Consider the following 24,096-nt stretch of genomic DNA (forward strand, 5'->3'; position numbering starts at 1 on the left):
GCAGAGTATTACTTAAATGGAGAATACCTGTAGAAATCTGAAGTGCAGTGGGATCTATTTGTTCTAGTGCAGGAGTCACAAAAAGTTAGTATGCAGGTACAGCAGGTAATAAAGAAGGTTAATGGAATGCTATCCTTTATTACGAGAGGAATTAAAAATAAAAGTAAGGATGTTATGCTTCAGTTATGCAGGGCATTGGTGAGACCACATCTCAAATACTGTGTGCAGTTTTGGTCTCTTTATTTAAGGAAGGATGTAAATGCGTTGGAGGCAGTTCAGAGGAGGTTTACTAGATTGATATCTAGAATGAGTGGGTTGTCTTATGAGGAAAGGTTGGACAGACTGGGCTTGTTTTCACTGCAGTTTAGAAGAGTGAGGGGAGACTTGATTGAAGTTTACAAGATCCTGAACGGTCTAGACAAGGTGGATGTGGAGAGGATGCTTCCTCTTATGGGTGAGTCCACTGTTTTAAAATTAGGGGTGGCCTAGGACAGAGATGAGGAGAATTTGTTTCTCTCAGAAGGTTGTGTGACTTTGGAACTCTCTGCCTGAGAAGGTAGTGGAGGTGGGGGTCATTAAATATTTTTAAGGTGGAGGTAGGTGAAGGGAATCAAGGGTTATTGGGGATAGATGGGAATGTGGAATTCGAAACACAAAAAGATCAGCCATAATCTTACTGAATGATGGAGCAGGCTCGAGTGGCCGAATGGCCTACTTCTGCTTCTAAGTCGTATGTTCATATGTTCGTAATACTGCCACCCCGTACTCCTATTTTTCCTTCTTTATCTTTCCTGAATACATTTTAGCCAGGAATATTAAGTACCCATTCCTCCCCTTGCTTAAGCCAGCTCGCCATCATTATCACTATATCATAATCCTATTTGTGCCTGCAGTTTACTAAACTTATACACCAGGCTCTGGGCATTTATGCACATGCACTCTAAATCCATTTTAGCCTACCTTGCATTAGTGCCCTGTCTGATCCCTTCAATTCCTGAAGGAATCTTTATTCCAGTGCTATTTTTCTCTCCCAGTTCTCTGTGCACCTTGTTTCTCCTCTCTAATGCTTCATCTTGGTGCACATCCCTCTGCCAAATTAATTTTAACTTCTACCCCCACCCCTAGAACTGGTCCCAATGCCCCAGACATCTGTTGCCCTCTCTCCTACACCATTTCTCCAGTGACATGCTAACCTGTTTTAACTTACTGCCCCTAACTCACTGATGCATGGCATGGGAGAAATCCAGAGATTACAACTATAGAGGTTCTATTCTTTAACTTCCATCCTAGCTCTTGAAACTCTTGTCTATAGGACCTTAAAACCTTTCCTATCTGCATCATTGGTTCCAACATGGACCAGGTCTTCTGGTTGTTGCCTTTGTCCTGCAAAATGTTCGACATCCATTCAGTGATGTCTTTTTCCTGGCATCAGGAAGGCAACACATCATGCAAGACTCATGGCTGCAATACAGAAATGCATGTCTAACCCATGATGATCGAATCCCCTATGATCACTGCATTTCTACACTTTGCAATGCCCCCCTGTGCAGTGATTCTCCCTGTGGATGTGCTCATTTTCTTTTCTTACTTCCACATACTATCATACAAGAGGCCACACAAAGGATCTGTTCCTCAGACTCTTCTGTTTGTTTCAAATCAAAAGGTGTCCAAAAGCATCAAGAGTGGATCCATCTGCCAACTTTCCTGTCTGTCCTGCAGAGGAGGTTCTAATCTAAAGTTCTGGCTTCATCAATGGGAGGAAGAAGATAGGAGCTTGTCACATAAGGTATCAGTGTACAAGCCTCTGCCTTACCAAACCATGACAGAACTTATCACAGCACCATAATCCTGAACCACAGTGCAACCCGATATGGATTGGACATGTCACTCTAAGTCCAAAGTCACCTACAAAGATTGAGAATGGAAATCTTACACTGCTTTGTGCCAGATATGTTTGTGTAGAAGGTGCCATGATGTATCCATCCTGTTCCATATTTACCACCGCTTATCATTCAGTGACACTCATTAAAACAACAGCAACAACCTGTATTTATACAGCGAATTTAATATAATAAAAGTCCCAAGGTGCCTCATAGGAGCATTATAAGGCACATTTTGACACAGAATGTGATTCTAGGGCACATGGCCAAAAACCTGGTCAAAGGGGTAGGTTTTGAGGAGCATCTTAAAAGAAGGAAAGGGAGGGAGGGAGAGAGCAGAGAGGCTTAGGGAGGGAATTCCAGAGCTTAGGCCTAGGCAGCTGAAGACATGGCCACAAATGGTGGAGCTATTAAAATTGGAAATGCTCAAGATGCCAGAATTAAATGAGTGCAGATATCTCAGAGGGCTGTAGGTTGAGGAGTAGACAGAGATGGTGGGGGGAGAGGACATGGAGGGACCAGAAACAAGAATGAGGATCTTAAAATTGAGGCATTGCTTAACTGGAAGCTAATGTAGGTCAGGAAGCATATGGGTCATGGGTGAATGGGAATTGGTACAAGTAAGAACAAGGGTTTTGGATGATCTCAAGTTTTTAGAGGGTAAAATGTAGACGACCAACCAGGAGTGCTTTGGAATAGTAAAGCCCAGAGGTACCAAAGGCAAAGATGAGAGCTTCAGCATCAGATGAGGCAAGGCGGAGTTAGACAATGATACTGAGGTGAGAATAAGTGGTCTTAGTGATGAAGTGGTTATAGGATCAGAAACTCATCTTGGGGCTCAAATATAGACCCATAGAATCATAGAATGGTTGCAGCACAGAAGGAAGCCACTTGGCCTGTCATGTCTATGCTGGCTCCCTGCAATAGCAATTCAGCTAGTCCCACATCCCCACCTCTTCCTAGAAGCCCTGCAAATTTTTACTCTTCAGATAATTTTCCAGTTCTCTTTAGAAAGCAATGATTAGATCTGCCTCCAGGCAGTGCATTCCATATCTGAACTACTCACTGTGTAAAAAGAGCTTTTCCTCATGTCACCTTTGGTTCTTTTGCCATTCACCTTAAGTCAGTATCTCTGGTTCTTGATTGTCCACCAATGGGAATAGTTTCTCCCTATCTTCTCTGTCTAGACCCCTCATGAGTTTGAACACCTCTATCAAATTTCCTCTTGACCTCTTCGCTCACGAGAACAGCCCCAGCTTCTCCAATCAATCCACATACTGACTTCCCTTATCCCTGGAACCATTCTCATAAATCTTTTCTGCACCCTCTCTAATGCCTTCACATCCTTCCTAAAGTGTGACGCCCAGAATTGGACACAATACTCCAGTTGATGCTGAACCAGTGTTTTATAAAGGATCATCATAACTTCCTTGCTTTTGTACCCTATGCCTCTATTTATAAAGCCCAGGATTCCATATGTCTTATTTACCACTTTCTCAACCTGTCTTGCCACCTTCAATGATGTGTGCACATATAACCCCAGGTCCCTCGGCTCCTGCACCCACTTTAGAATTGTACCCTTTATTTTATATTGCCTTTCCTCGTTCTTCCCACCAAAAAGTATCACTTCACACTTCTCTGCACTAAAGTTCATCTGCCACATGTCCACCCATCCCACATGCCTATGTCCATGTCCTTTTAAAGTCTATCACTATCCTCTTCACAATTCATAATGCTTCCAAGTTTTGTGTCATCTGCAAGTTTTGCAATTGTGCCCTGCACACACAAGTCAAGGTCATTAATATTGATCAAGAAATATACAGATATGACACCAAGGTAGTGATCAGTCTAGTTCAGCCTCAGACAGTGGTAGGGAGTGGGATGGAGCTGGTAGTCAGGGAACATATTTTGTAGCTTTGGTTTTCCCAATAATTAATTGGAGGAAATTTCTGCACATCTAGTACTGTAAATCACGCAAGCAGTCTAATAATTTAGAGACAGTAGAGGGGTTGAGAGAGGTGGTGGGCATGTAAATTCTGACTCATCTAAGTTGGAGATTTCCTTTGTCTGCTGTGAATAAAATTGTGTACATGTTCCTTATATATCATAGAATCATAGAAAGTTTAAGGCAGAGAAAGAGGCCACTTGGCCCATCATGTCTGTGCTGGCCGAAAAACGATCCACCTATTCTCATCCTACCATCCAGCATATGGTCCGTAGTCCTGCAGATTACAGCACTTAAGGTGGATATTGAGACTCCTTTTGAATGAGTTGAGGGTTTCTGCCTCAACTACCCTTTCAGGCAATGAGTTCCAGACCATCACCACTCTCTGAGTGAAAAAGTTTTTCCTCATCTCCCCTCTAAACCTTCAACCAACCACTTTAAATCTATGCCCCCTCGTCACTGACTCCTCTGCTAAGGTGAATAGATCCTTCACCTCCACTCTATCCAGGCCCCTCAAAATTTTGTACATTTCAATCAGATCTCCCCTCAGCCTTCTCTGTTCCAAGGAGAACAACCCCAGCCTATCTAATCTTTCTTCATAGCTGCATTTTTCCAGTCCTGGCAACATCCTCATAAATCTCCTCTGTACCCTCTCTAGTGCAATTACATCCTTTCTGTAATGAGGCGACCAGAACTGCACACAGTACTCAAGTTGTGGCCTAACCAATGAGTTATACAGTTCCAGCAAAACCTCCCTGCTCTTGTATTCGATACCTCAGCTAATAAAGGAAAGGATTCCATATGCCTTCTTAACCACCTTATTGACCTGTCCTGCTACCTTCAGGGATCTGTGGACATTCACTCCAAGGTCCCTCACTTCCTCTATACTTCTCAGCATTTTCCCATTAATCATGCATTCCTTTGGCTTGTTTGACCTCCCCAAATGCAACACCTAACACTTCTCCAAGTTGAATTCCATTTGCCACTTTTCTGCCCATCTGACCAGACCATCAATATCTTCCTGCAGCCGACAGCTATCCTCCTCGCTATCTACCACACGGCCAATCTTTGTGTTGTCCGCAAACGTCTTGATCATGCCCCCTACATTTATGTTCAAATCGTTAATATACACCATAAAAAGCAGGGGACCCCGTACTGAGCCTGACAGCACACTACTGGAAACAGCCCTCCAGTTGCTAAAACAGCTGTCAACAATTACCCTTTGTTTCCTGCCACTGAGCAAATTTTGTATCCACCTTGCTGCATTTCCCTGAATCCCATGGGATTTTCATTTTTTAACCAGTCTGCCATGTGGGACCTTGTCAAAAGCCTTGCCAAAATCCATATAGACCACATCAACTACACTACCCTCATCTATCTTCCTTGGTACTTCTTCAAAAAATTTGATCAAGTTGGTCAATCAAGATCTTCCCTTAGAAAATCTATGCTAACTATCCTTGATTAACCTGTGCCTTTCTAAGTGACAATTTATCCTGTCTCTCTGAATAGATTCCAATAATTTGCCCACTACTGAGGTTAGCCTGACGGGCCTGTAATTATTCGGTCTATCCTTCGCTCACTTTTTAAACAGAGGTACAATGTTAGCAATTTTCCAATCCTCCAGCAACACATCTGTATCCATTGACGACTGGAAAATAATGGTCAGACCCTTTGCTATTTCCTCTCTTGCTTCTTTTAACAGCCGAGGGTACATATCATCTTGACCTGGTGATTTATCACCTTTCAAGGATGCTAATCCCATCAATACTTCCTCTCTCTATGTTTATCACATGCAATACTTCACACTCTTCCTCCTTAACTACAATATCTGCATTGTCTCCCTCTTTTGTGAAGACAGACGCAAAATATTCATTAAGAACCATACCAATATCTTCCGCTCCTACATATAGGTTACCTTTTGGGTCTTTTGGTGGGCCCTAATCTCTCCTTAGTTATCCTCTTACTTTTAATGTATTGATAAAACATCCTTGGGTTCGCCTTGATTTTGCTTGCCAATATTGGGGCGGCACAGTGGCGCAGTGGTTAGCACCGCAGCCTCACAGCTCCAGCGACACGGGTTCAATTCTGGGTACTGTCTGTGTGGAGTTTGCAAGTTCTCCCTGTGTCTGCGTGGGTTTCCTCCGGGTGCTCCGGTTTCCTCCCACATGCCAAAGACTTGCAGGTTGATAGGTTAATTGGCCATTATAAATTGCCCCTACTATAGGTAGGTGGTAGGGAAATATAGGGATAGGTGGGGATGTGGTAGGAATGTGGGATTAGTGTAGGATTAGTATAAATGGGTGGTTGATGGTCGGCACAGACTCGGTTGGCCGAAGGGCCTGTTTCAGTGCTGTATCTCTAAACTAATATTCTTTCATGCCCTCTCTTTGCTTTCCTAATTTCCTTTTTTGAGTTCACCCCTCTACTTTCTGTACTCCTCTCGGCTTTCTGTAGTATTGAGTTCTTGGTGTCGGACATAAACTTTCCCTTTCTGCCTTCTTTCCCGCCTCACCCTTTTTCTAAGTGGGAACATGTTTATCCTGAACCCCTTGAATCTCCCCTTTGAATGCCTCCCACTGTTCTGACACTGATTTACCTTCAAGTAGCTGTTTCCAGTTCACTTTCGCTAAATCACTCCTCAGTTTAGTAAAATTGGCCTTGCCCCAGATGAGAACTCTAACTCCTGTTCTATCTCTGTCCTTTTCCATAATTATGTTACAACTGACTGTATTATGATCAATACCACCCTTTCCACCTGCCCATCTTCATTTCCTCAAACTAAGTCGAAAACTTTGCCCTCTCTTGTTGGACTTGCTGCATACTGGGCAAAAAAGTTCTCCTGAATGCACCTCAAGAATTCTGCTCCCTCAATTCCTTTCATACTAAAACTATCCCAGTTAATACTGAGGTAATTAAAATCCCCTACTATATCAAAGAACAAAGAACAGTACAGCACAGGAGCAGGCCATTCGGCCCTCCAAGCCTGCGCCAATCTTGATGGCCTGCCTCAACTAAAACCTTCTGTACTTCCGGGGACCGTATCCCTCTTTTCCCATCCTATTCATGTATTTGTCAAGATGCCTCTTAAAGGTCGCTATCGTACCTGCTTCCACCACCTCCCCCGGCAGCAAGTTCCAGGCACTCACCACCCTCTGTGTAAAGAACTTGCCTCGCACATCCCCTCTAAACTTTGCCCCTCTCACCTTAAACCTATGCCCCCTAGTGACTGACCCTTCCACCCTGGGAAAAAGCTTCTGACTATCCACTCTGTTCAAGCCGCTCATAACTTTGTAAACCTCTATCATGTCGCCCCTCCACCTCTGTCGTTCCAGTGAAAATAATCCAAGTTTATCCAAGTTTATCCAACCTCTCCTCATAGCTAATGCCCTCCAGACCAGGCAACATCCTGGTAAACCTCTTCTGTACCCTCTCCAAAGCCTCCACGTCCTTCTGGTAGTGTGGCGACCAGAATTGCAAGCAATATTCTAAGTGTGGCCTAACTAAAGTTCTGTACAGCTGCAGCATGACTTGCCAATTTTTATACTCTATTCCCCAACCGATGAAGGCAAGCATGCCGAATGCCTTCTTGACTACCTTATCCACCTGCGTTGCCACTTTCAGTGACCTGTGGACCTGTACGCCCAGATCTCTCTGCCTGTCAATACTCCTAAGGGTTCTGCCATTTACTGTATACCTCTCACCTGCATTAGACCTTCCAAAATGCATTACCTCACATTTGTCCAGATTAAACTCCATCTGCCATTTCTCCGCCCAAGTCTCCAACCAATCTATATCCTGCTGTATCCTCTGACAATCGTCATCATTATCCGCAACTCCACCAACCTTTGTGTCGTCCGCAAACTTACTAATCAGACCAGCTACATTTTCCTCCAAATCATTTATATATACTACAAACAGCAAAGGTCCCAGCACTGATCCCTGCGGAACACCACTAGTCACAGCCCTCCATTCAGAAAAGCACCCTTCCACTGCTACCCTCTACCTTCTATGACTGAGCCAGTTCTGTATCCATTTTGTCAGCTCACCTCTGATCCCCTGTGACTTCATCTTTTGTACCAGTCTGCCATGCGGGACCTTGTCAAAGGCTTTACTGAAGTCCATATAGATAACATCCACTGCCCTTCCTTCGTCAATCATCTTTGTCACTTCCTCAAAAAACTCAATCAAATTAGTGAGACACGACCTCCACTTCACAAAACCATGCTGCCTCTTGCTAACAAAAACCATGCTGCCTCTTGCTAATAAAAACCATGCTGCCTCTCGCTAATAAAAATATCATACAGATCTTATCTCTTAGCTGAGCATTGAAGAACATTTTGTAAACTGCACAAAAAGCAAATAAAAAGATCAGTCATATAAAGAAAATGAACAATGGAGAAGGCTGATACTAGGTCAGTTTCGCTCATTAGTACTCCTGGTACAAGACTGGCACTCGGGCAGCAACTAATTTGTATCAGTACCCGATTTGTGGTCCCTGCCATTTTCTATCTATTCATTTTATTGGCCAGAAAATCCTGGGGACAGGGAATTGGGCAAAGTCCAAATTCAAGATATGTTGATAAGGTGAGATGAATTAAGGTGGGAGAAGGCTTGTCTCAAACATAAACACTGGCATGGATCTGTTGGGCTGAATGGCCTGTTTCAGTACTGTAAAATTCTACATGATGTACTATATGCAGCCGTGGCACGAGAAGAACCCTGAGCATTAAAGATGAACAGTTACTTCATAGTAGCCGTTGCACTTATTGTTCAAGTTTACTGAACAACTTTTTGTAGAGTGCTAAAATCTTTCTCATTTGCACTCTGTCCTCCCTGTGATCTGGTAAGCTGTGAATTGAAGACAAGTGCATTGAAGCCCAAAGTTGCATGCCCCCCTGGTCACAGGTGAATGTGAAGTAGGCCATAGGACCAGAAAGCTATATTATGATTTCCACTGCTCTGGATCAATATCTCTCAGTTAATAATACTTATCCACATTATCTTTAAAGGGATACTGTGGTTACAAGAACAGGTCAGAGACTGGCAATTCTGCAGCCAGTAACCCACCTCCTGACTACCCAAAGCCTGTCCACCATCTACAAGGCACAAGTCAGGAGTGTGATGGAATACTCTCCACTTGCCTGTATAGGTGCAGCTCCAACAACACTCAAGAAGCTCAACATCATCCAGGACAAAGCAGTCCGCCACCTTAAACATTCACTCCCTCCACCACGAAGCACAGGGGCAACAGTGTGTACCATCTACAAGATGCACTGCAGCAACTCAACATGCCTCCTTCAACAGCACCTTCCAAATCTGCGACCTCTTCCACCTAGAAGGACAAGGGCAGCAGACGCATGTGAACAGCACCATCTACAATTCTCCTCCAAGCTACACACCATCCTGACTTGGAACTATATCACCGTTCCTTCACTGTCACTGGATCAAAATCCTGGAACTCCCTTCCTAACAGCACTGTGAGTGTTCCTACCCCACATGAACTGCAGCAGTTCAGGAAGGCGGCTCACCACAAGAGCAATTTGAAATGGGCAACAAATGCTGGCCTTGTCAGTGACGCCCACATCCTATGAAACAAATTTTTAAAAATTAAAAACTGGCAATTCTGCTTCGTTTGGGAGGAAAAATGGATCTAAAGAATCGTAGAATGATAGACAGAAGAAGTTCAATCAGTCCATCATACCCGTGCTGGCTCTCTAAAAGAGCTATACAGTTAGTTCTCTCCTCTTTCCAAATAGCCCTGTAACTTTCCTTTTCAAGTATATACCCAATTGTCTTTTGAATGTTATCATTGAATCTGCTTCCACCACCCTTTCAGGCAGTACATTCCAGATCATAACAACTCACGGTCTAAAAAAAACTTCTCGTCTCAGCTCTCACCTTCCCCACCGTCTGCTGCGGTTCCTTTGTCAATTAACTTAAATCTGTGTCCTCTGGTTACCGGTCCTCCTGCCAGTGGAAACAACCTCTCCCTATCAACTTCATCAAAACCCTTCATAATTTTGAACACCTACCTATCTTAAATCTCCCTTTAACCTTCACTGCTCCAATAAGAAAAATCCCAGCTTCTCCAGCCTTTCAACAGAACTGAAGTCCCTCATCCTTGGTATCATTCTCATAAATCTCCTCTGTACACTTTACAAGGGCTTGAAATCCTTGCTAAAATGTGGTGCCTAGAATTTAGCACAATACTCCAGTTGAGGCCTAACCAATTATTTATAAAGGTTGAGCATAACTTCCTTGCTTTTGTACTGTATGTTTCCATCTATAAAACGAAGGATCCCATATGGCTTTTTAATCACTTTATCAACTAGTCCTGCCACCTTCAAAATTTTGTGTATGTGAACTTCCAGATCGCTTTGTACCTGCATCCCCTTTAAACTGCGTTCTTCCTTCCAAACTCCACTGTGCAATTATGCATCATTTCAATTATAATGAAGCTGTGTGCAATTAATGCAATGATTCATTTTATGTGATTTACGGCACTGTGTGGTGAATTTAAATGTAATTTGCCAAGCAGTTTTTTCATATAGATGGAGCTCCTTTAATATTACTGCAGAACTTATTATTTAACGAAGTACAGTAATATTCATGCTAATGATCTGGCACGTGTAAGGTTTTTAAACTGTTCTATTCAACAGACTTTAAATTAATTTTTTTTATTTCAACAGCAACCCTCATTTATCCTGAACTAAATACTTTGCTAGTTTGTTTCATGACTGATTTACACCACTTCAATGACAGTCTGATAGTCTGTTGGAGGTATATGCAATGTAACAGGCAGAGAAAACTGATGTTTTAGCCTGACTAGCAGCATTCGTATTCTAGAACAAATTAGACTCACCAACAGAACTCTGTCAGGAGTTAACACTCTTTGTTGACACCCTTGAAACTATATCCAAAACAGTAGGGCAGAGTGGAAACAATCAGAAAGAAACCACTTCTTATGTACAAATTTAGGGATGAAGTCATGTACTTGCACTCCTGGCACTGTGCTTTGTTTAGTGGGAGCACATGTTAGAAATCTAGGTAGAGAGTTCTGTGGGTCTCTCAGGAAGTTAATGAATATAAAACATTGCAAGCTAAAAGACCACCATGTCCAAGTTTTCAAAACCCACACACACAGTTGACAAAATTCAGGCTGTAGGAGTAAGATCTCTGTAACACGGATAGCATGTTTAGCGAGGTGGTCATGCCCCAGGCAAATGCTGCAAAAGCAGAAATGGAATGGGTGACCACCAGGCACAGTAGAGGAAAGCAGGTAGTACAGGAGTCCTCTGTGGCCATCCCCCTTCTCTAGCAGATATACCACTTTGGATATTGTTGGGGGAAATGGCTCAGGGGAAAGCAGCAATAGCCAAGTTCATGGCACCATGGGTGGCTCCGCTGCACAGGAGGGAAGGAAGAAGAGTGGCAGGGCTATAGTGATAGGGGATTCAATCGTAAGGGGAACAGACAGATATTTCTGTGGCCGCAAAAGAGACTTCAGGATGATATGTTGCCTCCCTGGTGCTTCGGTCAAGGATGTCTCTGAGCGGTTGCAGGGCACTCTGAGGGGGAAGGTGAGCAGTCAGTTGTCATGGTACATATCAGTACCAACGACATAGGTAAAAAAAAGGGATGAGGTCCCACAAGCTGAATATAGGGAGTTAGGACATAAACTAAAAACAGGACCTCAAAGATAGTAATCTCAGGATTACTACCAATGCCATGTGCTAGCGAGAGCAGAAATAGCAGGACATATCAGATGAATACATGGCTGGAGAAATGGTGTAGGGAGGAGGGATTCAGATTCCTGGGACATTGGGACTGGTTCTGGGGAAGGTGGGGCCAGTACAAGCTGGACAGGTTGCATCTGGGCAGGACTGGAACCAATTTCCTCGGGGGGGTGGGGGGGGGGGGGGGGTTTCTAGTGCTGTCGAGGAGGGTTTAAACTTGAATGGCAGGGGATGGGAATCTGAGCATTGAGAAAGAGGAGGGGGAAACAAGAATAGAAATGAAGGACAGAAAGGTAAGACAGAGAAAACAAGGGCAAGAAACAAATGGGGCTATAGTGCAAAATAAAGCTAAGATGACTAACAATGTTAAAAAGACAAGTCTAAAGGCATTGTGTCTTAATACACGGAGTATTCGCAATAAGGTAGATGAATTAACAGCGCAAATAGATATAAACGGTTATGATATAGTGGTGATTATGGAGACATGGCTGCAGGGTGACCAAGGATGGGTACTGAACATCCCGGGTATTCAATACTTAGGAAGGACAGGCAGAAAGGGAAAGGAGGGTAATGTTGTTAGTAAAGGAGGAAATCAATGCATCAGTGAGGAAGGATATTGGCTCAGAAAATCATCATGTAGAATCTGTATGGGTGGAACTAAGAAACACCAGGGGCAGAAAACGTTGGTGGGGCCCCAAACAGTAGTGGAGATGTATGGGATGGTTTTAAACAGAAAATTAGAGACACATGCAATAAGGGTACAATTGTAATCATGGGTGATCTTAATCTACATATAGATTGGTCAAACCAAATTAGCAATAATACCATGGAGGAGGATTTCTTAGTGTGTGTATGTGATGGTTTTTTAGACCAATACATTGAGGAACCAATTAGAGAACAGGCTATCCTAGACTGGGTATTGTGCAATGAGAAAGGATTAATTAACAATCTTGTTGTGCGGAGTGCCTTGGGGAGGAGTGACCATAACATGATAGAATTCTTCATTAAGATGGAGAGTGAAGTAGTTGAATCCGAAACTAGGATCCTAAATCTAAATAAAGGAAATTATGAAGGTATGAGGTGCGAGTGGGCTATGGTAGATTGGGGAACTTTACTAAAAAGGGTGACAGTGGATAGGCAATGAATAATATTTAAAGAACGTGTGCATGAATTATAACAATTATTCATTCCTGTTTGGCGCAAAAATAAAACCAAAAAGTTGGCTTAACCATGGCTTATAAAAGAAATTAGGAATAGTATTAGATCCAAAGAGGAGGCATATAAAATTGCCAGAAAAAGCAGCAAGTCTGAGGATTGGGAGCAGTTTACAATTCAGCAAAGGAGGACAAAGAGGTTGATTAAGAGGGGGAAAATAGAGTATGAGAGTAAACTCGAGGGGAACATAAAAACTGACTGTAAAAGCTTCTATAAATATATGAAGAGAAAAAGATTAGTGAAGACAAATGTAAGTCCCTTACAGTCAGAAACAGGGAAAATTATAATGCAGAACAAAGAAATGGCAGAACAATTAAACATATACTTTGGTTCTGTCTTCACAAAGGAGGACACGAATAACCTTCCAGAAATGTTAGGGAACCAAGGGTCTAATGACAGGGAGGAACTGAAGGAAATCAGTATTAGTAAAAAAAATATAGTGCTAGGAAAATTAATGGGGTTAAAGGCTGACAAATCCCCAGGGCCTGATAATCTATATCCCAGAGTACTAAAGGAAGTGGCCCTGGAAATAGTGAATGCATTGGTGGTCATCTTCCAAAACTCTATAGACTCTGGAGCAGGGAACCAATGGTCTAATGAGAGGGAGGAACTGAAGGAAATCAGTATTAGTAAAAAAATATAGTGCTAGGAAAATTAACAGGGTTAAAGGCTGACAAATCCCCAGGGCCTGATAATCTACATCCTAGAGTACTAAAGGAAGTGGCCCTGGAAATAATGGATGCATTGGTGGTCATCTTCCAAAACTCTATAGACTCTGGAGCAGTCCCTACAGATTGGAGGGTGGCAAATGTAACCCCACTGTTTAAAAAAGGAGGGAGAGGAAAAAGCAGGGAATTACAGACCAATTAGCCTTACATCAGTAGTGGGGAAAATGCTAGAGTCTATTAGAAAGGATGTGATAGCAGAACACCTGGAAAGCATAAACAGAATTGGATAAAGTCAGCATGGGTTTACAAAAGGGAAATCATGCTGAACAAATATACTGGAGTTTTTTGAGGATGTAACTAGTAGAATAGATAAAGGAGAACCAGTGTATGTGGTGTATTTGGATTTTCAGAAGGCTGTTGATAAGGTCCCACATTAGAGATTAGTGTGCAAAATTAAAGCACATGGGATTGGGCGTAATATACTGGCATGGATTGAGAATTGGTTGACAGACAGGAAACAGAGAGTAGGAATAAACAAGCCTTTTTCTGAGTGGCAGGCATTGACTAGTGGTGTACCACTGGGATCAGTGCTTGGGCCCCAGCTATTCACAATATATATTAATGACTTAGGTGAGGGAACTAAATGTAACATTTCCAAGTTTGCAGACACCACAAAGCTGAGGGGGAATGTGAGCTGTGAGGAGGATGCAAAGAGGCTCCAATGTGATTTGGACAAGTTGAGTGAGTGGGCAAATGCATGGCAGATGTAGTATAACATCGATAAATGTGAGGTATTCCACTTTGGTTATAAAAACAGAAAGGCAGATTATTATCTGAATGGTGATAGATTGGGAAAGGGGGAGGTGCAACAAAACCTGGGTGTCCTTGTACACCAGTCGCTGAAAGCAAGCATTCAGGTGCAGCAAGCAGTTAGGAAGGCGAATGGTATATTGGCCTTCATAGCAAGAAGATTTGAGTACAGGAGCAAGGACATCTTACTGCAGTTATACAGGGCCTTGGTGAGACCACATCTGGAGTATTGTGCGCAGTTTGGTTCTCCTTATCTGAGGAATGATGTTCTTGCCATGGAGGGAGTGCAAAGAACATTTACTAGGCTGATTCCTGGGATGGCAGGATTGACGTATGAGGAAAGATTTGGTCAACTAGGCCTATATTCACTAGAGTTTAGAAGAATGATAGGCGATCTCATAGAAACCTATAAAATTCTAACAGGACTAGACTGGTTAGATGAAGGTAGGATGTTCCCGATGGCTGGGAAGTCCAGAACCAGGGGTCACAGTCTCAGGATATGGGGTATGCCATTTAGAACCGAGATGAGGAGAAATGTTTTCACTCAAAGCGTGGTGAACCTGTCGAACTCTCTACTGCAGAAGGCAGTGGAGGCCAAGGCATTAAATATATTCAAGAAGGAGACAGATATATTTCTTAATGCCAAAGGGATCAAGGGACATGGGGAGAAATTGGGTACAGGGTACTGAATTAGACGATCAGCCATGATCTTTTTTGAATGGCGGAGCAGGCCCAAAGGGCCAAATGGCCTACTCCTGCTCCTATTTTCTATGTTTCTAAAATAAAACTTCAGATTTTCCATTTTATTAAAGAAAAAATTATATTCAAAGGCATGGATTTTGTGTTACTAACAAAAATAAGGTTAGAAATGCTCACCGATATTATGAAATAATATGGACAGCTACTTCCTGTGTTCACACATGCATGTATACACATGGAAATCCAGGAATTGCAGTCAGAGATACACGCCACTCCTCCACAAGGTTCGCTGTAGCTGTCCTCACTAATAGGATTGACATTGAACAACATGCAATGACGTGAACTTGGGGTACTTGCCCATTAGCTCCCTACTAAAGGCACCTAGTTAGAGCTGGTGCATTCTGGAGAATGTGAATTTTTAACAGTGTGATTTTGATAAATACTGCTAAAAAACCTCTTTGGCCCTGAAGATTTATTTTTGTTTACAAGAGTGGCGTCTCATTCTTTCCAACTTTAATTAATGTTGAAGATTTTAAAAGAAAATTAAAATAACTTTTTACTTTTTTTTATCTCTTTTGTCTCTCTCTCTTAATATCATCTGTCTTTCCCATTATTTATACCACTTTCTGTGCAGGATGGAAGTCTAATTTATATTTCCTGCTTGATACGTCCTGGCTTACACTCTGCAGGGGGGATGTGAGGAAGAATTTTTTTATGCAGCGATAAGAATGACCTAGAACTCGCTGCCTACAAGGGTGGTGGAAGCGGAGATGATCAATAACTTCAAAAGGAAATTGGATATGCACTTGAGGGAAATAAACTTGCAGGCTAAAGGGATAAAGTGAGGAAATGGGTCTAACTGGATTGCTCTACACAGAGCCAGCATGGACTCAATGGGTTGAATGGCCTCCTTCTATGCTGTAATGACCCTATGAATCTCTGTCTCAGTGAGGATTCTTTAATTTGGTTGGTTGAAGAGCCTTGTTATTGTTTGCCCAGCTCACAAATGCTACAGATCCTTAGTCGAGGGTGCCTCACTGGATCAAACACTGGATCAGAGCAAGTATTCATTCCAGAGTCTGCAAAAAAAACTTTATGGGCAGCTGTCAGTGAGGTGAATCGCAAGTGCTGTTCCTTTGCAGCTGAGCAAAGTCCGGGCCACAGTGTTTCTGGTGTGACAGCATTTGAATTGCTCATGATTTTCTGCTACACTGAGGAGGCTCAGAAATCCAAGTTAAAGAGGCTCGAGAATTGGGGCGGGCTCAGGAATTGGAGGGGCTGGGAATCTGAAGCAGTTATTAGTTTGGGAATCGGGGGAAACTTGGGAGACTTGCAGGCTCAGGAATCGGGGCCGCACACGAATCGGCAGGCTTGGGAATCAGGGGAGTCGGGTATTGTGGAGGCTTAGGAATTGGGAGAGGACTCGGGAATAGGAGACTTGGGACTTGGGGGCTTTGGAAATTGTGAATTGGGGGACTCAAGAATAGGGGAAACTTGGGAATGGGGGAGACTTGAGAATTGGGGGAATTGAGAATCAGAATGACTTGGAATCAGGATCAACTCAGGAATTAGGGAAGTTGAGGTTCCTCAGGAATTGGTGGATTTGGGAATCAGGAGTTGACTCAGGAATTGGGAAGATTGAGGGACTTCTGAAATTTGGATAACTCTGGAATTGAGGGAACACTTGGGAATCAGGGGATTCTGGAATCAGGGAAACTCAGGAATCAGAGTCAGGGACATTCGGGAACTGTGAGGACTTTGGAAACCAGGGGGACAGGAATTGGAAGTCAGCGATGCTTGGTATTCGGAGGCGATGGAGGATTTGAATGATGGAGTAGATGGAGCAATCGGGAAAATCAGGAATTGGGCAAGCTCAGGAATCAGGGGCTTGGAAATTGTCGGGATCATGCATCTGGGAAGTTAGAAGTTGTAGTCAGTGGGACAGCTCAGCAATCAGGTGGAATTGGGAATTCAGATCAGGAATCAGGAGACTACTCGGAAATGGGGGACTTGGGAATCGGGAATTGGGGGACTTGGCAATCAGGCGGCCTTGGGAATCAGGGGAGACGCAGGAATCTGGAGGGCTCAAGAAACAGGATCGAGTCCGAAATTGGTCAAGTCGAGGGAACTTGTGAATCAGAGTCGGGGGGCTCAGGATCGCAGAAGACTCAGGAATTAGGGGGTGAGCTTGGGAGTCAGGGAAGATTTGGGTGTCGGGGAACTAGGGAATCAGGAAAGAACTCAAGAATAGGGAATACAGGAATCAGAAGAAACTTAGGAATTAGAATGGACTCAAAAATTGGGGGATCTCAGGAATTGGGGAGACTGGACATTGCACTTCTTTTAAAATTTCATACCATATATACTTCAAACATATGGGAGTCCTGGTAATCATATGTGGTCTGTCACACTGTCGTATCTTCAGGTGTTCCAACATTATACAGGAGGAATCAAGTATTTGAGTTACACCTAGAAAAACTAAAAAACCTAGACAAAGGCCCCATAATGGAAGACATTAGCAATGTTGAAAAGAGCAGGAGAGAAAACCACAGGCATTAGTTAGATTCTGCCAAGCTAGGGCTTTGAAGGCCAGTGGAGCAGAGAGAAAAGGGAAGATCCATAGTCTTGATGTGCTGGGAAAGAATGAGTTTAGAGTAGGAGACTGGTGTTGAGACTTGATTTTAATACAGTGAGGATAGTGAGAGAACAAGAGTGCACAAGTCAATATATTCAGAGTTGAGACAGAACACGAGGAGAAAAAATATCGCCGAATGCTGCATCATCAGGCCTCTTTACTAATTTATACAATATTGTGAAAGCCAAAGCAGCTTCATATATAATACTCTTAGATGTATGAGGTACATCACCAAAACAGATTATCTGCTCATTCATTCCTTTACTGTTTATTTTTCTGCCATGCTTGACTACATCACAGTAATGACAATAAGTTATTGAGCAAATAAAGGAAATACATGTCAGGTCAGTTAGTATTGGTAAAGAGAAAATGTGGATTATGATTTTTCAGGTTTATAACATTTCATTATATCTTTCTTCTTTCTCTTCATAAATGCTGACTGACCTGACATATATTTCCAGCGTGTATGGGTTTTATTTTATAGTTTGAGCATTTGCAATTTTTCCTTTTCACCTGAACAAAAAGCAATTTTGTCTGTAAAACATTTTGGGCAACCTAAGGATATGTATAAATGGAAGTTCTTTGCAATGAAAATATACTCAAGAATCAGGGACTAACCAAAAATATATGAGAGTAAGATTAGCAAAGCCCCATAACAATCTGATGGCTTTGAAAAGAAAAATGGCATATACTAGCCACTCACAAGATGATTGCTGTTTTTAAGTCAAATCCAATTTTGTCAAGGTCTCAAATAAAAAGATGCTCTAAAACCACCATTGCTATCAATTGATTGAGATGAGTTACAATAGTGGGAGTCTTTCTGCCCAATTGTTATGAAGCTTTTTACAGGGAAATTCTGTCAGTGTTTTTTCTCATTTTCATGTAACTATTTCAGTAATAAACAATCTGTAACTTTCAGAATGATCGGTGACTGTATCCTATGTGCTCAGCATGAGGAATTACAACAAGATACTGATGGCTAACATCATAGATGTTATTCAAACATTACACAGAAAAAGAAACATTCTGAGGACCCCAAAGGGAAACATTCGAAGAGATGAAAAACAAATTAGGAATTAGGACGTTAAACAAATATCAAACTCAATAGCTCTATTTAGAATACTTTTTTTTAAAAAACTGTCTTCAATCAAATAGTACATGTGTAGATGCAAGTAGGAAACATGTCCAGAATTTGAAAGATCCCAACCCACCAGAAATGCATCCCAGCTCTGCATAATTCCTTGTACAACATCTCTTAGGAATATAGAGACAAGTTTTCCGATTTTGAAATTGACTGCCTGGAAGAAATTTGAGCAGGGAACAACCACATGACCATAGCTGAACGCATCTGATTTCTATCCATTTAAATGAATAGATGTAAAGTCGAGTAGACTCTGTTACGGAGTAAGATTAGCAAAGCCCTGAAACAATCTGATGGCTTTCAAAAGAAAAATGGCATCTACTAACCACTCACAAGATGATTGCTCTTTTTAAGTCAAATCCAATTTTGTCAAGGTCTCAAGTAAAAAGATGCTCTAAAACCACCATTGCTATCAATTGATTGAGATGAGTTACAATAGTGGGCGCCTTTCTGCCCAACTGTTCTGAACCTTTTTACAGGGAAATTCTGTCAGTGTTTTTTCTCATTTTCATGCAACTATTTCCCTACCCAATTGTCTTCTAGGCCTTGCTCCAGGTGATTATTTAATACCAAGTATGAAAGATGAAAACCTGGCCCATAGAGCTCAACTGTGTTTTTGCATCTTTTTGTCTTACAAAATCATAAGACAGAGTCAGATATCTTACCTCATCAATCCAGAATAAAAGATCAACCTTTCCTCAATCACACAATCTAAGGAGCATTTGAATAAGCTTTTCTTCTCCACCACCCTACCTGATGGACCATTCCAAATCTGTATTACTCTTTGTGTGGAAAAGTTTTTAACATTTGTTCTAAATCTCTCAACCCTCTGCAATTGTACTCTTTTTGTTTTCAGCTGAAATTCTCTTTCCTTTTATAACTGAAATTCTTTCCTCTTTTTCCTTTTGTAACTGGAACTCTCTTTCCTCCTTATCCCTCTGAAACTCATTTTCCTCCCTTTTAATCTACAGCTAGACTCTAGCTAGAATTATTTTTTTCAGACTCTGATTCCATGCTGTCTTTTCTAGTTCAGGGGTAAGTTTAAAATGGTTAGCTAGACTTTTCACCAGTTCAGGTTTCGTTGCTTTTTGTCTGAAAGTGATTCCCACCTCTGTAGCTAAGCTTTTTAAATCGTCAACTTAATTTGTTTAACTTATGGAACATCGCTCTCTGCTCTACAAACCTATTAGCATTAAATGCAGTCATTTCTATTATTTCTAGTACCGTAGTGAAAAAAAAATACAAGAAAACCTGTTTGTTTATTTTTCTGCAATTTTAGAGGTCAATTTTCCTCCTTTTCTCAAATCGCTCTATCTTGCAGTTCAGATCCTGGCTTCCAGTCCTCAATCTGCTATGGCCATGGGGTGTGATGTGGGTGGTTCCCACTGTTCAACTCCCCACCTGACCGCAGCAAGTGCATTTTGTTATCAGGGTTTAACCCCTTATTTTTCAAATAAACAGACAGTGACAGGTGTTTTTTTTACTGTTTTAAAAACAGAAAATCAATTGTTTATTGGTCAATACACCTTACCCCAAAGCTCTGTCACAATCGCATCCACTCACGCATTCGCTCATTTACACACACACACACACACACACACAGATAGTAAAGGGAAAAAGGAAAAGTGATTTTTAGTTGGCGGGGGTGGGGGGGGGGTGGGGGTGGGGGTGGGGGGGTGGTGTTGTGGAGGTCATGATAAACTTGTTGATTTCTCTTGGAAATTGGATGCAGGCCTGAGATGATTGTACATTTCTCTCTTGATTAAAAGTTCACTTGAAGACGGGGATCACTTCTAGTTCACTGCTGTGTAATGTAGTTGGAGAATTCTACAGTAGGGCATGTGCCTTCTGGCTTGCTGGAAAACAAGCTACTGGATGTTGCTTTGTCTTCTCTCGCTTTCTCTCTGGAGTCTCTCTCTAGGCTGTCTTTTTTTAAGGACAAGCTGTGTTACTTCTCACCTCCTGTTATTCTGATATTCTGATCTCTTCTTAGTGATCACACAATGACCCAGGACATGGCTACTTCACACCTTCTTTCTTTCAGAAGACGACATTCAATTCTTGAAAGTTTTAGGATGGGGTGCAATTGACAGCTCTTAGCTTTGAAGATTTGTCTTTTATCCTTGTCAGAAAGTTTGAATGTACAAAAGTCAATCCCTTTTTTTCCAGTGGCCATTTTGGACTATTGTTCACTTTTTAAAATAATGGTTCATTTGTAAAAGAACAAAGTCAATTTTTTATAACTCTTCAGAGTTAGCCATAATTTGTATCATCACACTTCCGGTGTGTGTGACAGAGTGTATAAATATTAAATACTGAACCTACCATCACCCCAGTTTACTTTCTTCTTCACTTCTATCTATTGCTAAACCATACATCAAGTACTTATTACATCAATTTTTCCTTAATGTTTTGTGCTTTTTATTCATGGTGTCTGGTCAAACATGGGCAAGGAAACCTAAGAAGTATTTAGATGAGCACTTGAAATGCCATAGCATACAAGGCTACCGGCCAAGTGCTGGAAAATGGGATTAGAATAGATAGGTGCTTGATGGCCAGCACAGACACGCTGGGTCGAAGGGCCTGTTTCTGTGCTGTATAACTCTATGACTCCTGCTGATTACCCACTACTGCCCTCAAGTAACTGATGGATCAGTACTCCTCCATGTTGAACACCACTTGGAAGAAGCACTGAGGGTAGCAAGGGCACAGAACGTACTCTGGGTGAGGGAATTAAATATCCATCACCAAGAATGGCTTGGTAGCACCACTACGCACCGAGCTGGCCAAGCTCTTCAAGACAAATCTGCCAGACTGGGCCTGTGGAAGGTGGTGAAGGATCCAACAAGAGAGAATGACCTACTTGACCTCACCCTTACCAGTCTACCTATCGCTGACGCATCCGTCCATGACAGTATTGGTAACAGTGATGCAGCCCCATCTTCACACAGCGGACACCCTTCATCAGGCGCTATCACTGTGCTAAATGGGATGGACTCAGAAAAGATCTAGCAGCTCAAAACTGGGAATCCATGAGGCACTGTGGGCCATCAGCAGGAGCAGAATTGTATTCTACCACAATCTGTAACCTCATGGCCCAGCATATTCCTCACTTGATCATTAACATCAAGCCAGGGGATCAACCTTGGTACAATGAGGAGTACCAGGGAAATGTCAAGACAAGCGCCAAGCATACCCTAAAAATGAGGTGACAACCTGGTGAAGTTAGAACACAGGACAAGAAGCAGGCAAAACAGCAGAAGCAACATGCTTATAGACAGAGCAAAGCAATTGCACAGTCAATGGATCAGATCAAAGCTCTGCAGTCCTACCACATCCAGTCATCAATGGTGGTGGACAATTAAACAACTACCAGGAGGCCATTCTGCTATCTCTGCCCCCACTTCCCTTAGCAATCTAGGATGCACAAAGACACACTCATGCACATAACTATAGACATATCACACACACTTGTACACACACACTCATACACACCCTGCCATTTGTAGTGTTGGTGAAGTGTGTTACAAGTGTTTCCATTTTGTTTTGTTAAATTTTGAGAACTTGTGTTTTCAAAACAGGTCATTGGAAGGTCTGTTGGACTTGGCTTGTAAACAACAGTTACTGGAAGGCACCTGTTACCAGATAAATGTCCAGCATGGGGATTTATAACTTGGGGAAGATGTTTACAGAGAAGTGACAGCTCAAGATTTATAGGGGTCAGGAGGCTTGACTCCTGAGATGTTTTTGGTTTTGGTTTGGACAGGCAGTTGGGGTATAGAAAGAATTTTGAAAAGGAATAAAAGAATCAACCTGCCAAGGATAAACCCCAACTCAACCTGTACCAACTCTTAGAAAAAAATCCTGCAAGTTTTTCCATCTCTTTAAGAAACCCTGAGAAGCAAGGATAAGAAACAGACCAAAACCCCTGTTACTGCATTTCTCCTGGAAAGCCTGCCCAAACTGACCTTCAACATCGCCTGAAAAGTACTCTTCTAGGAAGACCCCAGTGACAGCCGTCTATGCATATTTGGGATGCCAAACCGGAAAAAAGGACATCTGACATCTTTCCATAGCTTCTCTTTTTTCTTCAAGAATTATCAAGTATTGGGCCAAAGTATTCTTTTTTGCCTGCTTTTTTGTAAGAGAGCTCTAAAAAGAAAATCCCTATTTTTTCAGTTAGTGTGTGTGTGTGTGTGTGAGGTAAAATGGGAACTTTCATATTTCAATCTGTTTGTTAATGCTTTGCTGCGTTACTGGTTAAGATTTGTTTTATAATAAACTGATAATTTTGTTGCTTGTTAAAGAAACCCGGTAAGTGTGTTTTATGTTTGGGATAAAAAGAGTCTATGATTGACTGTATCGGTAACTGGGAAAAAACTTAAATATATGTTGTGACCTGTGCAGAAGTGGAACTATAAAAACAGTGCACTCCTCCCACCTTGGGCATAACAAGTGTAACTGTGATTTGGTGCATATTGAATGTGGAACAGTAGGGAATGTAAATATGGTTGTGAAGAATGATTGTGTTTGCTAGTTTGACTGCAAAGCTTCCCTTTATTCCAGGCACAATGGAGTAGTTGTTTGAACAGATGGCATGAGGATTTTCACAATGTGATAGACAGACTCTGAAGAGGGCATCGAAATAAACCATCATTGCTAACGAGAGGAAATGGGCAGCAGTATTGAATGCAATTTTCTCCATGAAATTCTGAAGGTGCAGAAAGCCTTTTATCCTAACATCAGCCTGTCATTTTAAGATCAAAAGTGCTTAAACAATAACTCAGGAAGTGGTAGCGTCAGTTTTTTACGGGGGAAGTTTGGCCCGGTCTATATCCAGCACTATTTGAGGAAATTTATATGCAGACTGTCATTTGCAGTTAGGCACACACCAGAAAAGCCACAGAGGAAGAGGTAGTGCTGTTCAAGTACAGAACAAGTGACAAAGATTAGTGCTTTTTATCCCTCTATCCCACCTTTATCCCACCTATTTTTTGTGAGCTATTTGAGAGAAGGCAGAGGAAATGTTATCCTCAGGTATGATTTCAAGCATTATACTCAATGTTGCTTATATGCCCTTGATTGCAAGCAATCCTGCACAAGTTTTTCATGCTTCACCTTCAATGAGGCCCTCACAAACAAAACTCTGCTTTTCATTTTCCTTTTACTAATTCTCCACTTTTAAACAATCTCCACAAACAAATAACCCATTAGTATTTTTCAATAGGAATACATGTCTACTTGTTCCCAAAATCTAGCACAGAATATATGACCCATTGCACCAGGCATAAAATCTAATACTGTGAGGCATGGACGCACATAACTTTGTACTGGCATTACTGATATACCTGACAAACTGCAAGGAAC

At 42.0% G+C, this 24,096-nt stretch overlaps 1 protein-coding gene across 3 annotated transcripts in view; it reads right to left on the reverse strand.

Annotated features, from left to right (window-relative positions):
- Positions 1-24,096, reverse strand: part of LOC137370113 (dual specificity calcium/calmodulin-dependent 3',5'-cyclic nucleotide phosphodiesterase 1A-like) — a 537,696-nt gene that overhangs the window by 217,407 nt on the left and 296,193 nt on the right. The gene's annotated exons all lie outside the window — the stretch shown is intronic.

The sequence above is a fragment of the Heterodontus francisci genome, chromosome 5 (genome assembly GCF_036365525.1).
Source record: "Heterodontus francisci isolate sHetFra1 chromosome 5, sHetFra1.hap1, whole genome shotgun sequence".
NCBI lineage: Eukaryota > Metazoa > Chordata > Chondrichthyes > Heterodontiformes > Heterodontidae > Heterodontus > Heterodontus francisci.